The sequence below is a fragment of the Parasteatoda tepidariorum genome, chromosome 1 (genome assembly GCF_982258835.1).
Source record: "Parasteatoda tepidariorum strain Cologne lab strain chromosome 1, Ptep-v5.0, whole genome shotgun sequence".
Lineage (NCBI taxonomy): Eukaryota > Metazoa > Arthropoda > Arachnida > Araneae > Theridiidae > Parasteatoda > Parasteatoda tepidariorum.
Genome location: NC_141755.1, coordinates 121,057,099 through 121,077,608, shown reverse-complemented (window position 1 = coordinate 121,077,608; position 20,510 = coordinate 121,057,099). Strand labels below are relative to the sequence as shown.

Genomic DNA, 20,510 nt, shown 5'->3' with positions numbered 1-20,510 from the left:
TAACAGGAAAAAAATGAAAATAATTTTAGGTATCAAATTAAATTGCTGCTTTTCCTTGATGTAATTGTTGGATCAGTTTTAATTAAAAGCATTAATGTTAAATATAGCTCTGTTTGATTACTCTGTATTATTGTTTTGCCAATCAATTGATGAGGTTCTTATAAATGTACAAAAAAACAGACGACCCTAAGTAACTTTTGATCTAATGATCAGATCTTCATATTCTAGGGCTCAATTTTAATGGTTCAAAGGTTTGACCTCAAATATGATAAATAATTCGTGCAGATAATATTATTTTAACATACAAAATCAGACACAAAAACATACTTTCTCTGAATAAACATAACTTTTTTCCAAGGGATTCATATTTCTGTACTCCGTAATGTAGGGGTGCACAACCTGCGGCCCGCCAACCCTTGATGTGCGGCCCGCGGACGCAATCTAAACAAAATTTGGCAGGAAAAAAATATTACATTCGTTTTTTTTTTTCTTTGGAAAATTGAAATTTACGCATTTAAGTTCCTGGCGCTCCCAATCTCAATCAATGTAGTTTTTTGATCGCTATTTTTCATTGGTTAACGCTACGGATTTACGCTTAGTTTTGAAAATATCAATATCTTTCATACGTCATTATTACGAAACACAAATTTCGAAGTTTAGTTATCACTTTTGACGCTCTTCGTGCAGTTTCCGAAATCGCGATTTATGTAAGTTATGAAACACTATATTTGTGCAAACTTTATGTCAAATCTAAATGACTTTTGATCCTTTTTTTTGGCAGTTATTGTGTGGCATTCTTGTAGCCGACATTTTCTCATGGTTTTTAAAATTTCGATATTTAAGCACGATATTATTACGAATCATGAATAAAAAATCACTCATTTAGATAACCATTTTTTGACGTGATTTATTTATGCCGATTTTATTGCAAATCAAATTATTTTTCAATCATTGTTTTGGTAATTATCGCTACACATTTCTACAATGTTTTGAAAGTCCCGATATTTTTTATACGCTATTGCAACACTTTAATTTCGAATCCCGCATTTAAATGCATCACTTTTTGATGCACTTCATTCATACCGATTTCATCGTAAATATAAAGGTATTTTGATAGTTTTTTTGGTACTGATTACTACGCTTTCCCCGGTGATTTAAAAAAAATTCTAATATTTTTTGTACTATAATTTGACAGCACGCGAGTTTTGAATCACGCATTAAAATAATTACTTTTTACGTGCTCTATTTGTGATAATTTTAACATAAATATAAAAAGGTTTTTTGAACGTGTTTTATTTTTTCTTTCCCGTTATTGCTGCCTTTTTTCTTGATTTTGAATATCCTGATATTTTAACACAATATTACAACTTGTGAAACTCGATTATATTTTAAATTTTTTTTGTAACTTTAAAAAAAGTAATTACGTATCTCAGCAAAATCGACACCTTCTCGAAGAGAATAAAAAAAAATAACGAGATGTGTAGATTTATATTAAACTCGGCCCCTTTTGCAAAAAAATAATTGTTTATATATTTCTTTTTTGATTTTTAAATATTATCATACTCAAAGTTATTTTATTTTTTGTTTCAATTTTTAAAAAAAGTTTAAATGCTTTTGCTTCTGATCAAGAAAATCATTGTATCATTTTGTATTTTCTTTTATTTGAAGATGAAGGAAAAATTCACTTGATTTAAATCATGATTAAGATATCACTTTAAATCACTTGATTTTTTGGAAAAAATCATTAATTTATATAAATTGTGATATTTAGTTTTAAAAAACATCACTAACTTAAACCATTTGATTTTTTTTTTTTTAAAATTATTTAATTAAGCCTGAAATATTTTTGAAAAATATATATTTAATTAATATATATTTTTATATAAGTCTAAGAATATATATTAATATATTCTTATATAAGTTATTCTTACATAGTCTGATTTCATTGAAAATATAATATTAATTGTTATAGCTTGAACAAAAATAACTATGATTTTATTAAATAATAATGTTAACCAGTTATTAACTATTTTAGCTATATTGTTTTTAAATAATATTAAGTATTATTAATGCATTTTTGCATATGCTTTAATTGATATAATTGTAAAAATAAATAATAATAATCTGATTTAAATTCTACAAAATATGATTTAAATTAATTCAATTTTTTTTAAAAAAAAGATCATACTTGCTAACTATCAAGATATAGTAAAATTCAAGCAAGAAAAAGGCAATTAATAAGTATAATAAGGAATTAATGTATATACTTTTAGCTGGCTCCTGTCCAGACTTGGTTTGAAGTAATTTGTAAGCTGACCAATGCTATGAATGGAGATCTAGAAGAGGGCAAAAGTCGACCCTTCTATCAAGCGATGAAAACTACTTTGGATACTGATGTGAAATTCTCTGAAGGGTAATATAATTCACTGTAATCATATCCTCCTTTGTTATTGAACCTCTAAGGAATGATTTAATGGCAAATCTATTTATTATGAGTGAAAAGCATAAAAAACATCCATAGCTTGCTACCACATAACATTAAGTGTTTAATGAATTAATAAAGAAAGAACAAATACACGAACAACTCTGGTTTTTGGGTTGTTAGTACAGTCGAAACTCATTACTGTGAAACCGCTTAATGTGAAATATCATTTTACATGAAACACATGTTTGGTCCTGTGAGTCAGCAATCCATTATTGTTGTATTTAACAAGAAAATTTCAAGCTGATTATTGGTTAACACGAAAGGAAACTGGACACAACACAGATAATAAGCATGAGACTAAAATCCTAATCATTCATTTTGAGAAATGCTATTTCTATTTTCTTCCTCCGTTAGAGGTAGCAGATGGGCAAATAAACAAAATAGTAAAAATAAAGTAGTTAAAATTTTTAAGATTGTTTTATTTGGTTCATAATAGTAATGTTTGCTTACATTACTGTAGTACATAACATGTATTAATAATACGGAACAAATTATTTTAATAATGTGTCGTATAAAACAAAATTCAAATATATTTTTGCAGCATTTTCACCTTTGTTTCATTTGTCTGTCGCCTTTCATTTCAAAGATTTTTAATATCAGTTAGTCATCCTTTGTATCTAAACTATGTTGCAATTTGTACAAATGACATACTTAATACATTTTTATTAACAAAAACAGTCTTAAAATTCTTCTCTGAGTGCTTATTGCTATCTTTTTTATTCTTTTCTCTTTCAATTAAAATTAAAAATAAGTTTTATTTAAACGTTTTTAGAATGATAAAGTTGCTTTAAAGAATAAGAAGCGGCTATCAATGATTTTTTTAAAAAACCAATTATCACTTTTTTATCAAGTGTTCCATCTACTATTACCAATAATTTCCAGAATGAAGCATTTAGACCTATCAAATACGCTCTGAAATTTTAGATAGAAAAAATTAAAATTAGACACAGAGAAAAATGCTGGAACTGGTCAATGATAGCTTGTGAGGCTGTGTCTTTTCAACTAAATTCAAAAAATTTCTGAATATGTTTTTACAGCTTTTTTACAGTTTGTTTCATTCGTCTGTCGCCTTTTTAATTTTGTTAAAAGTTTTTTAATTTTGAAATCAGTCTTTCGCTAGACATCCTGTATTCGATTCCTTTTTTTAAAATGTTTTTTTTTTCTTATCTTTTTTATCATTTCAGAAGGTGCAATAAAATTTTGCTCTTTGCGTCTGCTGCATACCAAGAAAACCTACCCACTCACTACACTGAGGATTATCATGAAACTAGGGTTATAAGAGATTTTAATAATTCCAAAATTGCATAACTATAAATGGAATTTTTCTCTGATTCTATTTGTAATTTACTTTTAGCTTGCTCATGCTTTACACATATTTAACATCCACGCAAGGGGTCCGGCCGTACTGAGATTCGACAGCAGCTGATGGAAGACTGCGAAAGGCTCTGGAAAAACGGACATCAAATGTGCGAAGTTCTCAGCCTTTCTGGAAATCATTGCATGAATCCAGTGAGTTTCTTTTTCATTTTTTGTTACTTCATTTTATTCAAAGTATCACTGTATTTTAGTATTGTGTATGTTAACGTTATAGAAATATACACTCGACAAATGCATGAGTGATTTTATTCCAAGGGCACTCCCGAATTCTGGTTTTTTTCATATTATTCTTCCGGGTTTAAAAACTAGAAGTGAGGCATGCAATTTTAGCATGAATATAGCGGTATTCTGCATAAATCAAGAGCATTGGTTTGCGTCCTTTTGTGAATCAAAAACTTTTGACCCGGTAAAAGTTGGAAGTTTTTTTTAAAATCCTGTTTGCGCGATATTTACTTTCATTCTTTCGCCAATTAGGGTGACCGAGGGTAATTAACAATCACTCTGTTTCTGGGGTAAATAATGATCACTTAAGTTTTATTTTTAAAAAAATTAAAAAACCGGAATTATTTTTAAATTTGATACATGGACAAGAATGCTTGTACACTTTACTAAAGTGTAACTACATTTACTTAATATTAGTTTTTTTGTTTAATCTAACAAAATAAGTATCTTTTAAACTGCTTTCTGTATTTTCCATTTCAAAGACAGGTTTCAAAATGTGCACATTTCTGCAGCACTTCTCTTAATAATAAATATTTTGAGTTACTTTCTTCTTCTTTGATATAAAAATAGTGTAAGCTTTTGTTTAATTGTTTCACTTTTATTGTAAACATTATAATTGATTATAGGAAACTATATCATATGTTGCCCCCTACAGATGGGGTTATTATTGATCACTGGGATAATTCCTGATCATTGTCATTACTTTTTAAAAATAGTATAAAAAACAGCTAATAAATAGTTAATTGTCTTTTCTTAAATAACAGTTCATATTTTTAAATAAATCGTTTTATTAGCTGCTTTAATATACCTTTTTGGTTTATTTGTTTGATCTTGATGTCTTATTTGTTAATTACCATCGTATAATTATTTTTAAACAGCCCCTTTGCTATAAAAACTGGTGATCAGTAATTACCCCAGAATTGATCAGGAATTACCCCAGAAATGATCAAGAGAAGGGGTAATTCCTGATCACTGAAAATTTAAAATCTTTTAAATTCTAATTAGATTTTCAAACATGAGAAAGTATAGGTATTTATATTCATCTTTTGTAGAAATTGGTGACCACTCCAGGTGCGATCTGTGGGATATTTTAGGATATTTCAGCTATTTCATTTATTTCAGCATTATTTGTTTTAAGTATGTTGAGCCTTCTTTCTCTAATTTTTTCCAGCACTTAATTAAAACTAGTTATCCCAATATAGCTTACCCAAGATCACAGTGTTTCTCCTTATAATACTGTGTATAATATGTACAGGGAATTTTTTTTACAGATTTGAGTAGCAACCCTGCTACTATAAAACTGAGATCATTTATTCTATCTTATAATAGTAATAATGGATTTACTCCTATTCAGATTCATAGAAGTGATCAAGATGATGATGATGTTGAGTCTCTTCCCGTGATGTCTCATTGCAGTCAAGTGAAAATAGTGTCAACATGTGAATGTGGAAGAAAGCAAGCCACCAGAGAGGACCCATTCGATATTAAGGTCAGTCTTTTAACTTAAGGACTAGAGAAAGCTTTTATTTAATTTAAAGGATCCTTAAAGTGATGCTTGAAAATACTAGGAATTAGAATGTTTTCATAATTTTCTAGTCTAAAGAAAATTGAAATAATGACCTGATATAAATAATAATCTGAAAAAACAATCTTTTGTCAATCTAAATAATTTGATAGAAATAATAATCTGAAAAAATAAACTCACTTTTATATTAATAAACATTCTTTTTGGCTTCATTCCCTAAATTACATTAACGTAATGTGAATTTATTAGAGTTTTCTTAGTTTGCTTAATTCTTTACATATCTTTATAAATTCAGTATGATTAATAATAATCTTGTTAATGTTTTGTTGAATATGCTTTTATAAATAACTTTCATTTAAATCTAAAAAGTACACTCGATAATGTTTTAAAATAATAGTTAAAAATTAATTATAATTTTGAATTATTCATTTACATAATTAAATAAATTACTTATTAATTTAAAAATAGAATGAGCCACTTAATAATGAATATCTTTAAAATTGTGTATAAATTGTTTTTATGGTGGCTAATATAATCATGAAAAGAGTTCTTTGTCAGAAATTAGTTATTTTATCATGATCATGTAAAGTTTTAAGACATTATTGTGCATTTTATGAATGTATTTATGAAGAACTTTCAACAATAGTAAAAAGGAATTATTTTTTTTAGTACGCATATCTTAATTACAGGGTTGAAATTTCAATGCCATTCGATGTGTTTGTCTTGGCATGTCAAAACCTGTCAAAAATTCTCAAAATCTGATAAAAAAATGTCAAAAACTTGGGACAAGTTTCATTTTATTAACATTGAGATCATTTTATTAGACATTAAATCATGAACAATACTTGCATTATAAACTATAATTATACTACAAACTAAACTCAGTGGCCCGACAACCCATAGAGGGCCAAGGCCTACTGTGCCCATCTCAGTTTTCTTGACCTTTGGCCTCTAAGGTGCAAGGACAGATGTTCCGGTTGGGTGGTCAGCCCAACGAGGAGTCCCCAGTGTTTAGCTCCCAAGCATGCTTGGTACTCATTTTATTGACCCACTGAAGGGATGAAAGGCTGAGTCAACCTTGCCCGGCTCATGGATCGAACCAGGGACCTGTGGCACGACAGCGCAAAGCACTACCGCTCAGCCACTGAACGAAACTATAATTATAATTTGTATTAATATATCACTTTTATAAAAAATATTGCCAAAACCATTAAATTATTAATTGGTTTTTCTAAAAGCATGGTACTTTTAATATATTATAAGTAATAACTGTAAGTTGTTATAATTATTATTAATCTAAATATTGATTTTAATTATTTTATGTCACAATTCAGGCAGATTTTTTAGATTAAGTAAAACTTAAGTGGTTGCCAATAATTGTCTGATCTCAACTAATAAAAAAATATTTTTTGATATGTAATGTTTGCTATTATTACTTATATGCAGGTTAGCAGTATATGTCTAATCATGGGAACGAGGTTTTGAGAAAAATTCAGGCAGCCAAAGAAAAATTTTCTGTTTAAAAAAATTCCTACAAAATTTTTTTATTGTTAAAATATGTGTCAGTTTGAAAATTTTTTACCTTGTTCAAAAGCGTAAAATGTCAAGTTGTGTATTTATTAGTTTAAATTCCTTAAGTTTAGGAGTAATTTAATTTAATAAATTATTACTATTTCAACATATTTTGATTTCTAACAATTTTTAACATATGCTCGTTTATTCAAGAATTGTGAAAAATCAAACAAATTTTTATTCTTATGTAAGCTTACTTTCCAAACATATTTTTTTTTTTAAAAAAATATTGTACTAAAGGAAAATGAATGAAAAATGTTAACATTTTGGGGGAAATTTCGATCCAAAAAAAGAAGAGAAAAAAAAACTTTGTTCTGAGAAACTAAGAATTCTTCTGCTTATATGTACTTGATTATTTACTACAAATCCTAAATATAATATATTCCCTAATAAGAAAACTGATTATAATTTACAAAAAATATAAATTTTTTTTAAATGATTTAATAATTTTTTCACCCAATCAATTCAATGGTTTAATTAAGTTAGCAGCAATATTTAGTACAGTTATTAGAATAAATTTCTTAATTACATGTTATTTTATTACGTTATAATAAATTAGTAGGTCAACATTCTAGTCCATACAGCTGAGCATCAATGAAAGAATATTTTCAAATTTCGTTCTTATTCATACAAGACTGAAAACTGAACTTAGTTCTGAAAGCTTCAAAATCACTTGTTTGTAATGACTTGCTTTGGGAAAAAGAGGAATTAAAATGGAAGTAAATGAAAACTGATTTTACGTATAAAAAGAATAAGATGATTGTTAAGTGATATTTTATAAGATAATTTTTTGTGTATTTTTATTTTTAATAATTAAACAAATAAAGGGATTGGATAAATTGCAATTTGACATTTTTATTTATAATTACATATTTATAATACTATAACAGGGATCTGTTTAGAAGAAATTTGGGTCCGTCCACAAAATGTTTTTTCCTTAAAACGGACCCTTCACAAAATAATTTATCTTTTAATCAGCCCCTTCACAAATTTGTTTATCTTCATTATTGTTTTGTTAATCGAATAAACACTTCCGAGGGGGCTGGGGGCGAAAGAAAGATGGTTCGAGACAAACAAGTTTCCCTAAGTTTAAATTCCAAATGTAGTATTCTAAGAAAATATTTGTATTTTTGCAAACATCGTGCGCACATTCTTATTAATGTTAAATCATAATTTTTCTTGTAAATAAATCATTGATCAATTTATATTTATTCATAAAATTAATTGATAGAATATTATGTAAATAAAAATTAATTTCTGGCAATTTTTTAAATAAAATATTATAAATTTAAGAATTGTTTAAATTTACTTAATGCATAACACATTAAAAGTGATACATTACTAAGTTGTGTTATTTAAAATATGTCAATTGAAACTATTACAGATGTGAGTGATTTTGTTTCTATCATTCATCCGAAATGAATATTCTGTGTTGAACAGTATGGGCTAAATACCAAATATTTGTATGTTGCATCTCTAATTTAGTAGAAGCAATTGTTGAGCAGAATCTTGTATCTCTTTACAATTGAATAACTTCTTGAAAAGGTTTTTATCAATTTTTGCAATAACAGGACCCTATTTGTACAAATTCACAAAAACAGGACCCTGGTTAAAAGAATGTGACTTAACGCTTATTTTATAATCACAAATTATGAATATTTTTTTCACAATTTTAGAAAAACAGACCTTTCACAAAATGTCTGGACAGACCCCTGTATAATGTAATACACATTTATATTTTTATGTATATTATAATACACATTTTTATTAATAATTATCTAAGATTTTCTATTCTAAAATCTTGGTTTTTGACAGTAATTTTGAAAACAAAAAGAGTTTTATGTTAAAATAATTCAAGAACATAATATTGATGGAGCACTTGTAATTTCACATGTATATTAATTTAAAAATACTTCATATTTATTATAGCCAAAATTTTTGGTTTTCAGCAATTGCCAGAAACTTGCCACCCTGTCTAATTATGAAAATTTTTTAAAGTGCTTAAAAATATTTTTTTATTTGATTAAAAAGTGCTTATTTTTTGTTGGGAAATTTGGCTATGCACACTGATTGAGAAAACATTATGAGTGATGGATTAGGAAGTGGGTTCGAGCATTTGAAGATGGTCATACAAATGTGCAGAATGACGAACAAGGTAGGCGACCTTCAGTCACTACTGACAATTTGGTGCAGAATGTTGACCCAACAGTGAGCGAAAATATTAAGGAATGAATTTTAAGGAATTTTATCTATTTTGTTTATCCCACAAAAGTCATCATACTTTTTAAAGAAAAAACTCAGTCTATTAGTAAATCTAATTTTTCGTTAAATTAACATTTCGTGGTGTTTCCTTTAGCATCTACAATAGCTTTTAAAGGTTAAAATATGTGTAACTAGTTTTTTTTTTCAGGTAAAATTCGTGCAGAATATTTTTTTAAAATTTTTACGGAAACTTTTACAACACTCAATTGCAAATGTATGAATTTTTCCACAAAATTTATAATTTTAATCTCTGATGTGAAGTCCTTCTTTTAAGCATTTTATCACATATTGCACAGTTCAATTGAATACAGTAAACTAATTTAACATATTCATTACTGATTTGCCTCTTATGAAGACAAATAATCAAATTTGGTCTATTTTATTACGACCACAAGTCATTTTTAAATGATAAAATAAAATATTACGGAGTTAGCAAGCAAAAATTAAAATATAATTTTGCTATTATACGTTTGATACTAAATTGCTAATAAAGAAGTAAAAAATTAAATGAAAAATAATTAAATAAAAAAAGCAATTGACGATAATTTTAATTCTGAGATCCAAAACATTTAAATGTACGATGACTTTCGTGGGGTAACATTTTTGTTACTATTTGATTAAAAAACTAACTTTTGCTTTGTTTTTAAAAATATTCCATGCAGTTTTGCTAAGAATAGATTATACATCTTATTATCAAATACCCATTGTGAAATATTCCTTTTAATTATTGAATTTTTATTTCCTATTTCAATATAAGTTATAAGTGAGTGAGCACTTTTGGGAGTCACTGTAATTATTAAAAATTATTGATATATAATCACCTGAAACGGTTTTCTTTTCCTTAATGAAAATATATTAAACAATACTTATCCAAGGTTTTATTGGTTATTCTGATTTTGTCATTTTGTAGGTACGCTTTGAGCAAATACTACTTAAAGTAACACATTAAATTCAATGAAAACAATTAAAATTATTCAATAAAAACAATATATTCTGCAAGCTAAACATATTATTTTCTTCACGTCCTAATTTTAAAAATTAATGTTGTGCCAGAAAATTACAAAATAATGAAAAAATATCTTGTAAAAAAATAATTTTTTTTTCAAGGCATGTTTAAAAAAATGACATTTTGAATAAGTTATTTTATAATACAGACACTATTCTTGTACTCATCCTACACTTTATAAGAAAAAAGGAAAAAAACGCAAACCTGGAAATTTTAAGATTTTTACCTGGAAAAATCAGGGAAATTTGAAATCTGTTTTGAGTGGCCACCCTGATCCAAGAGTTTGCTGGATTGGGTTCAAAATTACAAGGCTATGGAGTTTAACATTTGTAGTCATAAACCACCAAAAAATGTGTCGGCAGTTCACTTACGGTTATAAAATATCAGTCTGATAGTAATGTGTTGGATGTTCAAATTCTTCATTTATTAATTGTCATTTTAGGCAGCAAATTACGACTTCTACGTTCTACAGAGAAATCAGTGTAGTCGTGATTTAGACAGGGTAGAGTTTCCAATTTTTCAAGCCATTTCAGGTGTGGCTCGCCCGGGTCCATCTTCCTCCTCCTCTCCACCCCCTGATAATGATGTTCCATCTGAGAAGTCAAGGGAAGTCACAAACTCCAGCATACATGTTGCTAAATCTGAACTCTCTGAAGGTATGACTGTATTGCAGTTGCCCATCACATTGTATATTTTATGTTATGGTGAATTATTTCATTATCTTTCATTTTAGAATAATCTAAAAAAAAAATTATAAGTATCTTTTTTTTTAATCATTCTATGTTTTCTGCTTTTGTATTTGTGTTACACTTTTTGTTTTTCATTTCAAGAACTTTTTTTTCAATGACTGAGAGTTTATAGTATAAAAATGAAATAAAGCAAATGTAAAATCAGATATACAGAAAATCATTACCTCATTAGGCTTCTTGCCAATGAATAGCTCTCAGTTATCAAAGTTCCATGAAGACCTTTGCACTGAATAATGTGGTGACCATCCATAGGAGAAAGGCCACCAAGGAAGGAACAAGGAAACTATTCATTTACTAAAATGTTTGCAAATGAAAATGAGTAAAAAGAAAAAACAGAAAACGAACTTACTGAGCTGAAGTAAAAGCTAAAATGCCTATATATATATATATATATATATATATATATATATATATATATATATATATATATATATATATATATATATATATATATTTGTATTATATAGTGGTTGACAAAATCATTCTGAATTAAATTTATTAAATCAATAATAGATTGTTAAATTAAAATTTGTTTCCACTCAAACTATTTAAACAAAAATGTCCTGATAATTAAAAACAAGTAAGCTGCTATAAAATTTAAAGTTGGAGAAATATTAAATTTAAATAAGAACTGAAGAAATGAAGTAATAAACCACTATAAACATACTATAATTCTTACAGTTAGAGTTGTGATGGGTCAGGGGATAGAGCGTTTGTCTTTGAATGAAGTGAACCAGGTTCGAATCCCAGCGATGACTGATCGTTACAAATTCCGCATCCGGCTTGCAGAGGCCACAGTGCTAATGTAAAATATCATCATTGGTAGACAGATCTTGGGTTAGAGTCCCCTTGCCGTCAGGCTAGCTGTGGAAGGTTTTCATGATTTTTCCTCTCCATGTAACGCAAATGTGGGTTAGTTCCATATAAAAGTCTTCCAAGAAGGCAAATTTCTCCCAATACTTGGTCCAGCAGTTCCCTTGTCTTCTGGATTAGGATCAATTCGAGTTTAGGCGATGGAGTTGAACATTAGTAGTCAAAAACCCAAAATATTGGGTTGGCTGTTCAATGAAAGTTATAAAATGTAAAATAAAATCTTACAGCTGCTTACCATAAATAGATAAAATAAATCAGTTATATAAGAGTTCAGATGGGTCTACTAAAAAAGCTTGCTACAACCAAGTGTTTGCTATTGACCGTAGTTAATAATGTGAAACATAATTTAGGTGATCACATTTTTGTCTTTTGAAACAGGAAACTCTGAGGAAAATTCTTTGACCAGCGAGATGGAACAACTGGCCACAGAAGATAAGTCTTCTCAGAGTCAAGAAGAAAGGGATGAAATCGTCATCCAGGAAGAAAGCAGCATTAACAAAGGTTGCTGTTTTCTTTGTTGTACACTTTATGAGTTAAAGTAGGCGCCCAATGGTGGCAAATCTGAATTTTTTTTTCTGTAGTTTTCCTCTTTGATTGGATAAAAAAAAATTTTTAAGTGCATTTTTCAATTCCTACTATTTATCCCCACTCTCCCTATTATCTTGTTCAAATTTTCAATCGTTAATAAAATACTTTTTATTCACCCATTCAAGTACAAATACATTTTTTAAAACTTTTAGTGAATGACACTTGATGTTAATACAGTTTTTTAAAATATTAATTTATAAATTTAATTAATTAGTTTTAGTTTTATATGGGAGAAAAATTCTTAATAAAATATTATTTAATAAAAAGTAACTAAAATAAAAATTTTCTTTGTTGACCTTAGCAGGAATTGAATCTTTTATTTTTTATATATTTCTTTTAGTGTAATATCAAAATAAACCGATAAACAAAACTCCGAAATAAGATACAAACTTCTTATTTCATTTAATTTTATTTGCTTTTGATCCATTCAAAACTGCTTATATTGTCTGCCAAATAAATTAGGAGATAAAAAAATTAGTACGTATCTGTGTCAGGGATGATAAAAAATTTCGAAACAATAATCCTTTTTTTATTATGGTATTTTGGTGATTAGGGTTCTATGGTATGTAAATTTTGAACTTTTGCGAAAATGAATGAAATTTATGACAAAGTTAATTACTTTGGTATTTATCTGGCACTTATTGTACTTATTCATTTATGAAATGAATACAGAGTGCATAGCGTTTTTAAAAAGTGCTTAAAGGTGCTTACTTTTGATTTACGTTTTTTAAAAGCTCTCTTTAAAGAAAAAAAATTTTCTTTGTCGTATCGTATTGAATACAAAATTACAAAAAAATTCAGGATTTTCCCAATTTTCTCTGCAATATTTATCAGAAGCTAGTTATTTTATTATGATAATGTAAAGTCTGTGAAATTTTTTTTTTTTTGAATTTCATTGATTTTATGTTTATAAATTAGGAACTTTAAAGGACAGGAAAAAACTATATTTAGTACTGCACGATTCCTAATTATGATTATTATTTCTTTTTTTTTGGAAAGTGATTAAAAATATTCTTCGAGTGCTTATTTTTTGTTGAAAATAGAATAAATTTTTTTATGAAATAAAAATGAAAATAAAGACATTTCCTCTCTAATCAAAATAATAGAATAAAAAACATTTATGTTTAAAAACCATTTTTTTCTAATTTTATTAATCACGCATGAGATTCTTCCAATTTTTGGAGATATTTTGAACTAAAAATAATAAAAGAAAAAGCTACGTTAAGTGACTATTTTTCTTAATATTTCTACATTGTTTTGTTGATTTACTTTATTATTATTTTATTTTCTTTAATCGTGATTTATGTATGTAAATCTTAACAGTTTTTAATTTTTTTAACTAATCTTAAGTTCATTGTGTTGTGAATGCACACATATAGCAAAAAATAATAAGTATGTAGTTAATTTTATTTTTTTCTGTCAGTAAAAAATAGTTTCACACTCTTTTTCATTTATTTTTTCTTGATTTGACTTGATAGATACTTTCAGACTTTTTTTTATTTTCCCACTCTCATGCTAATATGATATTAATAATCTACAATATTTTAAGACAATCGAAACTAAAGTTTGTTTTGTGTAGTTTTCTATGAATGACTTTTTTTTTAAACTTTAGATAAAGGAAATCTTACGAGACAGCCTTTCACTACAGAATATCTGCCTGGTATGTTGCATTCAGAAAGTAGACCAGGATTACTTCCAATGTTTTCCTCTTGGTCCCTAGTGTGTGTCGGACCCTCGAGTCTCTACTCCCATAACATTGGTGAGAATTCTTACTGTCTCTGTATAGTTATGAAATTTGTCTTCATTTAATCATTTCAGGGCAACAAAAGAGAAGAAATATTCAACTCTTAAAAATACAACCATAACTTTTAATTTTTATTAGATCCGTATCTATTTTATCTTGACTTCTTTATTATTCATGCACACTCCTTTTTATTATCTTAGGAAAGATAACTTTTTCCTTCCGATCAAAAACAGGGTTGCTACTCCACAAGTAGAACAGGGAAATTAAAAATAACCGGGATAATGCAGGGAATTCTGAGTTTTTCCCAGCAAACTGGAAAAATACAGGGAATTTTATTTCTTATTTTCGTCTTTGGGATATTCAAGGGGCAATTTTTATGATATTTAAGGATGATATTTCAGCCGTACTAAACTATTTCATTTACTATATCATTATCTGTTTTAAGTATGTTATTTCTTAAAGCTTTTCCAGCAATTAAAACTAGTATAGCTAGACTAATATAGGTTTCTCAAGAGCACATCAATTGTGTGTTTCCTATCAATATATTGTGTATAATATGTACAGGGAATTATTTTTCAGATTTGAATGGCAACCCTGTAAAAGAAGAGTAAAACAGTAGTTTAAAACCATGTGTGGAAAAATTTGTTTTCTATTGTCAGTATTGTTTGCATTGTCAACATATGCATTGCATTCTATTGGTTCAATAATGAAAGAATCTAGGTTCACCCTTAAAGTTTATTTATTTATATATTTATTATGACTATTTTGATTCTGTACTTAAACTTATGCTGTTCAGTTAACCTATTTATTTTTCAGTTTCTGAGTTGCTTGTAAAGAAAATTTTCAGTTGCAGTTTCTTGTAAAAAATCTGTAAAACTCTTAACTCTTAAAAGGGAAAGATAAAGAGAATCTTATGAATGGTATAGAAAGGAATTTAACCACAATGAAGAAATAAATAATATTTCCTCAACAGGCGGCATCAAATGATCTACAGATGCTTCTCGCAAAATTCTTACGTTTGCTTACATTTCCAGTTTTATTGTTAACACCTGAGTAGTTTGAATAGTTTTCTGCGGGATTTTAATTATTGATTGACAAATGAAAAAAATTTTAGTTTTGAAAGCTCCTAATTAAATTAGCACCTATTTTTGGAGTGTTTTTCTTGGAATTAATCAAAAATCAAACAAAATTTTTATCGCCTTGTTTGAAAGTAGGGTTCAGTTCAGACGTTCTTAAGGGGAAGTGTGGTAGAAAATTTTCATTGCAAAATCTCCTTCATTACTAATTTAAAAGTAAGTTCAGGCAAACCTAGTGTAAGTAATGAAGTTTCTGTTGCTGAAAAAAATACTTCGAAATATTAAAATGGAAACAAATTATTAGAAGAGAATTTCTCAGTTACGTAATCCTTAGTTGTTATCTCATAATTTATTTTCATTTGTATATTTTAAAATTTTCTTTTCAGTATTTGAAATTCATGGCTTACTCTAGGTTTCTTTGAACTTTATTTTTCTACACTTTAAATTAGAATTAAAGGAGAAAGAGAATTTGGTATAAAAATTTTCTTATGGCGTCTTAAGGGCGTTAAAATAAAATTGCGTCTAGGGACCAGCAAGCAGGACTCATGTAGTGGTCATTATAATGAAAGAATCATACTAATTGAGTCATGCTAAATGTTGGCTGAATTTTATATAAAAGCTTAGTAATTCTATAAGTAAATGATTTATTTACATATTAAGATTAAGTTTTTGTTTTGTTTTTCTTAAATAGTATAATGACTATTAGATTTTTATATTGTAAAATGTTGTTTTAATAAATATTCTAATCTGCTTGTTGCTATTAAATCTGTAACAGGTTTGCAAGATCAGCCTGGATTCATACCTGGAACAAATTACTTACTTCCTTGGGATGTGACTGTAAAATTGGAACAAAAAGAACGCTTGCCTGCATTGTGGGAAGGGAAGAGATCGTATGGTCTGAAATCTAAAAAGACTGTTAGAGGTGATTTTTTTTTAAATGCATTTATTTTTTAGAGATTATAGATAACATAAAAATGCTGCTTATAGAATTATGTTCTTTCTTATTATTCATCTATTTTATTTCATCAATATTCAGCTCTGTTTACTACTATGAACATCTATCAACAAATCAAAATTTAAAATTTCTTAAAAACCTTCAATTATTATTATTATTCAGAAAAAAAATATAACTGTTGTGACTAGGGTTGGTGAAATTAATGATTTTTAAAAAAAGATAAATTAATTAAAAATTGAAATAAGTTTTTTTTTTAAATTTAATTTTTTCATTTTTTAATCTAAACTATGATAAAATGTATTAATAATACTTAATTTTATTCAAAAACAAATATGTAGCTAAAATACTTAAGATTATTATTTAATTACAACAATATCTAATTACTAAATATAATCAAAATAATTTTTATTAAAGCTCAACAATCTCATGAATTGCAATAAAATTTCATTTTTTATGTACACAAACGACGTATTCTTAAAATTTTAAAATACTTGAATTTATATAAATTTAAAACTCAAGATTAGTATTTAATTACAACTATATAATCACTCAATAAAATCAAAATTTTATTCAAGTTCAACAACCTCATGAATTTCAATAAAATTTTATTTTTTTATAAACACAAACTACATATTTATAAAGTTTTAAAAATACTTGAATTTAAATAAATTTAAAACTAAATGGATATAATTGAAACATGTTCATTAAACAGTGAATTGTTTTAAAAGTTTTATACTACTTTTATCCACATTTAAATTTTTTATTTATTTATTTTTTTTTTTGAATATCAAATAATAATTTACAAACATCGCTGCCCTTTAATTATTTCTTTTGATGAAACCTTCTTGATGGACTTTTAAAAAAATCACATTCTTAAGAATATGCTTATCAATTATATAAAGTAAAAATAAATAAAGTACCTTAATTTCATGTGTTAAAAGAATCAGCTGATTTAAATGAATGAATCTTTTTTAAAGCATCAGTTATTTTACTTTTTGGCAATGCAGTAAATTCCATTTAAGAAATATCTTTTACACACCTCACTGTAATATCCTTAATTAAAATACCGAGATCTTCCAAAAATATCTAACTTGATCTTTCAAGTTTTTAAAATGTTCATAGTTTCTGTGTCCCGTTGAAAAACTATTATCTTCTGTAGTAAAATAGTCAATAATGGTGCAACATACAATATAAACATTTTCTACAATGCATACATTTTTGTACAATATATACACATATCAGACTACTTTTGAAAAGGATAAACAACAAACTAAAAAGAGACATATATTATTGCAGGCAGAATAAAATGTATCTTTATTATATATTTAATTAAATTTAATTAAATTTTGCACTTAGTTTAATGTTTTTTAACTGTTTGTTGTTGTTAACTTTTTAGTTTGATGTATTACAGATACAATAAAATATACTGTTTTTAATTTCAGTTTTGTTTAGAACAGAAAGTTTTCACAGTTTCAATAAAATTTTATTAATGGAGCAATGAACAACTCATAAGTTTGACATCAATATTTTAGAAGATTTAAATGGTACTGTTGTATTAAAAAAAAAATGCAAGTTTCCATTAGTTAACCTCTTCTAATGCCAATATTTAATTAAAATTTATAACTTAGTTGAAAATTTCTTTAATTAAATAATTTTAAAGTAGGGTTTAAATAATTTCAAAATAAAAATTAAGTGAATATGCAACTCAGCATTTGTGCTTAAGAACAATTTTGTGGATAAGGCATCTACTCCTTAATTAAAAATTATACAATATGATTATTGTACTGTTGATTGGAATTGTTCTTTTTTAAAATCATATGAAAAAGAAAAATCGACATTAGTGAAACTATTAAACTCCACCCTAATGATTTGTTACTGCATTTACTAAAAATTATAAATTAGCTCATAAGCTCCTTAATTCACAAAATAAATAAAAAAAATGAGAAAGCGAAATTGTTATTTAAGTTTTTTTTTCCTCATAAAATGATGGAATTCTCAAAAAGTAAGAAAAAAAAAATTCTATGGGTATGGCCATGAACCATGTATATAGTTAGTGGATGGTCTCTAACCTAAATTTGGACAATTTAATTTTGCAGTTTTTGCTAGCATCATTACTTAAAATAAAAAGATGTATCAAAAATCCAAATCTTTTGATTCTTCAAATCTATTATTTTAAAATCTTCATTTGTATTCATGTTTTGAAGAATCAAGAGTATCAGGACAAAAAGTTATACATCTTAAAAAATTTAACAAACAATAAATAATTAAAACAATTTAGAATATCATTTGAAAGCCAAAACATTTCTTTTAATTTTTCATCCATATTGTATTTCTCATTTTAGATTAGTTCAGTTCAAACTGTGAAATTACTTAAGGGCTGAAAAGCAGAAATAGTTTCTGTAATGTTTAAATATTTTAATACGAAGAAATGAAGAGATATTACATTTATATTTTGCATTTGAATGAAGATGCATTTTATTTCATATCTAAGAATCATATTTTTGTTGTTAATATTTTATTTGTTGAATTTGTTATTTTGTTTATTACAAAAGAAAGATTAAGTTAAATAGTAAACATCTAATTATTTATTAAATGTGAATGCATATTGTAGAGATATAGAAATATATAAGAAAGGATATTCATATATAATTATCAATTAAATTTAAATAATTCCTTTGTGTTCATTAAAATCTTAAATCAAGTACTTTGAATACTTAAAAAACAACTGCTTAAATTTATTATCTTTTTTCATTCATTTTAAAAGCAAAATGTATAGTAAAAAAAAAAATTCATAATTTTTTGTACCATGTGCAACAAAACAATATGTGCTTTTCATTTCATAAATGCTTCTAAAAATACCGTTCTTTAACTTAAAAGCAAGTTATGTGTTTATTTAATTCATAACTAATCACATAACTTATTATTCATGAATCATTTTAGTAATTGTATCATTATGCAATCATTTACAGGGCATAAAAATGACTGAAATAGTTAATCTCCTAACTGTTTCTTCCTTTGATAATAATCAATCAATCCTTATTCTGTATATCTAATATTTATATTTAGTATGAATGTAGAATATTCTTGAAAAAACTAACTTATCTTCGGTCAGGTCTTTTCGTGAAACCCACTTATCCCCTGACAAAATTGGGGGGTTTTTTTTCTCGAAAATACCCATGTGAGCTGGGTTGTTTTTCAAAAACCTGCTTTAAACTGTTCTAAATTTAATTTAGCATTCACTAAAACATTAAAGTTTTTTAAATCTTATCAAACTTTCTATTTCTTGAACATTGTTACTTAAAAATAGAGCAACATCTTTATACTTTCGAGAATGCAAAAATCAGGTGTATTTTAGTAAGAACTTCATTATTATGCAACAACAAAATGAAGTGAAATGTGCACACAGAACAAATGACTAAATTATCTTGTAAAGAGCAGTTGCATACACTGTATCAAAAATATATACTCGTAGGCAATGATCTCAGATTATTTGCCTTTTAACTATTTATTTAGGGAATTGAAAAAACTTCTTGATCTTCAGTGTGTAGATATTTTTCTGATGGTGTGGCACAACATTTTTAAAATGAAAGAAAAAATCAAATTAAAAAAAGTACTAGCCTATCACAGATCAAAAGAAAAAAATTTTCTCTATAACAAAGTTCACTGCTGCATTGTAAATTTCTTACGTAAAAATCAGAATATGAGCATTATTTATTTCTTACTTAAATCGCAAACATGGTTAAAAAACTAACTTTTTGCTTAATAAATCTTTATATAATCATATATTTTGAAAAAAAAAGTGCACAAAAAGGTGTGGTTTTACTCAAAAATTTATTAATAAAATTCTCTCTTACTTATCAAATATGTTCATAAAATCATTAACTATTTATTCTTAATTATTACTCATACTTTTTGTAATCTTTTATTGGTTTCCATTTCGTAAAAGCTAATTTATGATGTAAAATCAGAGAGTGTTATGTCAGTAACACCAAATGTTAAGCCAGTAGCAAATTTATCTGTGCTTTTTCTTAATTATTGAGAGTCACAATCTTTAGAACTTGAATGTCTTCAAAAAT

The 20,510-nt window shown here is 26.6% G+C and overlaps 1 pseudogene across 1 annotated transcript in view; it reads left to right on the top strand.

Annotated features, from left to right (window-relative positions):
* Positions 1 to 20,510, top strand: part of LOC147816830 (nonsense-mediated mRNA decay factor SMG8-like) — a 45,394-nt pseudogene that overhangs the window by 3,400 nt on the left and 21,484 nt on the right. The window contains exons 5-12 of the transcript XR_015431394.1: positions 2,274 to 2,413; positions 3,670 to 3,757; positions 3,840 to 3,994; positions 5,439 to 5,573; positions 10,892 to 11,105; positions 12,450 to 12,572; positions 14,272 to 14,418; positions 16,255 to 16,401. The product of XR_015431394.1 is annotated as a nonsense-mediated mRNA decay factor SMG8-like (transcript). The remainder of the gene's footprint in view (positions 1 to 2,273; positions 2,414 to 3,669; positions 3,758 to 3,839; positions 3,995 to 5,438; positions 5,574 to 10,891; positions 11,106 to 12,449; positions 12,573 to 14,271; positions 14,419 to 16,254; positions 16,402 to 20,510) is intronic.